At 46.5% G+C, this 2,564-nt stretch overlaps 1 non-coding gene across 1 annotated transcript; it reads left to right on the plus strand.

Moving 5' to 3' along the window:
* Positions 1-1,578: 1,578 nt before the first annotated feature.
* On the plus strand, positions 1,579-1,651 carry Trnam-cau (transfer RNA methionine (anticodon CAU)). The gene has a single exon. It is a non-coding gene; the product is annotated as a tRNA-Met (tRNA).
* The last annotated feature ends 913 nt before the right edge of the window (positions 1,652-2,564 follow it).

A 2,564-nucleotide genomic window follows, 5' to 3' on the forward strand; every position in this document is an offset into this window, starting at 1 on the left:
CCACCAGGGGGAACCCTTAAGCAGACCAAGCTACACTACTGTCTCCCCTATGCAGGGGGTGTGGTCCAGTCCCATGGAGGCTCCACAGCTGTTGGTCTACAGTTCATGAGCTCCCACTATCTTGGTTCAGTCGGTTGTCTCTGTGGGTTTCCCCATCATGATCTTGATGCTTCTTGCTCAGAGAATCCCCCTTCTCTCTCTTTGACTGGACTCCTGGAGCTCAGATTGGTGTTTGGCTGTGGTTCTCTGCATCTGCTTCAATCAGTTACTACAATCAATCCACATGAGTCTATTAAATGGGTAACAGAATTTATTAAGTTATAAATTGAGGAAATATACTCATGATTACAAAATAGAGTAGACAGCAGCAATCATCCTCTGATCTGACTGGGAGCGAATCCACCTCGCAGTCAGGAGCAGGGAGAAGGGGCATCTGACTCTTCTCCAACCTCTTACAATGGTAGGAAGTACTGTAGTGGGTAGCCATTCCAGCTTTGACCTGGAAGTTCCAACCCCCATTGAGGTTTTGATAACAGTCACACCTACAAGGCAGGGCGGAGAGAAGATGCTGAAGACCCGAGATCCAGATGCAAGGGCTCTTTTGGTTCCTGGACCCTGGACACTGGAGCTAGACCGAGCAGAGTTCTCCAAAGAACACCACCACACCTTTCCCAGACCCTGTTACCTATCCCTTCACTTGTAAGTTACCCCACAAAATAAACCTCCCTTTTAACTATGTGGAGTGGCCTTAATAATTTCACCAATATCTGGTGCCTAACATGGGGCAAATTCCAAAGGCCTGGGTGGCTCCCACCCTCAGCTTCCTCCCTGGCTGGTGGGCACTTGAAGCTGCAGGTTACCACCTGCAGAGCTCCATAAAACCAGGAAAAACCTACATGGTTCCACTCCTGAAAAGGAGCTAACCCAGTCTCAGTTCTGTGGCAAGTTTAGCCCCCAGACCAGCGAAACCACTGTGAGTGAGGTGTTTCCCCTCCTTCCTGAGCGCCGGCTCTCAGCTCCTTTGGAAGAATGGATTAAGTATACTAATGGTGTTGAGTCTCTTAACTACAGTAATGAGGCTTGGATAGGGGAGACAAATCCCAGAGGTGAAAGAAGGCCCCATGGTACCAATTTTTTTAAATGTGGTATACCAGGTCATATAAGTAAAAACTGTACATGGGGTACTCCTAGAAGTAATACTCCTTCTAGGAATAGCCTAAACAGGAGACCCCAACCACCTCCTGGATTATGTAGAAGATGTGGCAAAGGCCAACATTGGGCCAGTGAGTGCAGATCAAAAATAGATATACAAGGCAACCCTTTACTGGCAGGAAATGCCTTGGGGACCTCTTGCAGGCCCCCAAGTCAAACGTGGTAAGAACATTTCCAGCCACTGTGGAAGAAATTTGTCTCCAGGACAACTGAATAAACCAATGCCTAATGTAAAAACCGAAACTACAATGGATGATAAAACAGCTCTGATAGATGAATCACAGTTTACAAATAACACAATAAAACAAATATTTTGGCAGAATTCCATAAATGAACAAAGACCAAAACTTAGAATTTGAATTAATGACCTGGCTAGCTCAGTCAGTAGAGCATGAGACTCATAATCTCAGGGTCATGGGTTCGTGCCCCACGTTGGGCACCAGATATTGGTGAAATTATTAAGGCCACTCCACATAGTTAAAAGGGAGGTTTATTTTGTGGGATAACTTACAAGTAAAGGTATAGGTAACAGGGTCTGGGAAAGGTATGGTGCAATCCTGCAGTGTTCTCTGGAGAACTCTGCTCAGTCTAGCTCCAGTGTCCAGGATCCAGGAACCAAGAGAGTACTTGCATCCTGATCTCGGGTCTTCAGCATCCTCTCTCTGCCCTGCCTTGTAGGTGTGACTTTTACCAAAGCCTCAATGGGTGTTGGAACTTCCAGGTCAAAGCTGGAATGGCTACCCACTATAAAGTACCACCTCTTTTGGGCCTTATAGACCAAGGTCATGGACAGAGCAAATACCACTACAATCAGTTGCTGGATAAAGGCTCTCTGATGACAGTTAGGGTATTCACCTATCTGATTACTGGCATAGGCCAGCTCAGGCACCCTCTCCACTATCACCAGCAATCTAAGCTGAGGTCATCTTTGTGGACTCCTAGGAACTTCCCAGTACCAGTTTTCTCCCTCTCTCCAAGATGTCTCTCTCTATCATGGTATGTCTTTCATTGCTGTCCCACTCCAGGGCTATTCTAGCTTGACCATCCTGTTCCCTTTATGTTCTCATTTCCCATCCCCTACCCTCCATTACCCACTCCTCACCTCCAGTTTACTCAGGAGATCTCATCCATTTTCCCTTCCCAGAGAGATCTATGCACCCCTCTTAGGGTTCTCCTTGTTAGCAAGCTTCTCTGGAGCTGTGGGTTGTTGTCTGGTATCCCCTGCTTTATATCTAATATCCACTTATGAATGAGTACATACCATGTCAGTCTTTCTGAGTCTGGGTTACCTCACTGTTGGTGGGAGTGTAAACTTGTACAGCCACTTTTGAAATCAGGATGGCAGTTTCTCA

Source organism: Peromyscus maniculatus, chromosome 10, assembly GCF_049852395.1.
Source record: "Peromyscus maniculatus bairdii isolate BWxNUB_F1_BW_parent chromosome 10, HU_Pman_BW_mat_3.1, whole genome shotgun sequence".
In the NCBI taxonomy this organism is placed as follows: Eukaryota; Metazoa; Chordata; class Mammalia; order Rodentia; family Cricetidae; genus Peromyscus; species Peromyscus maniculatus.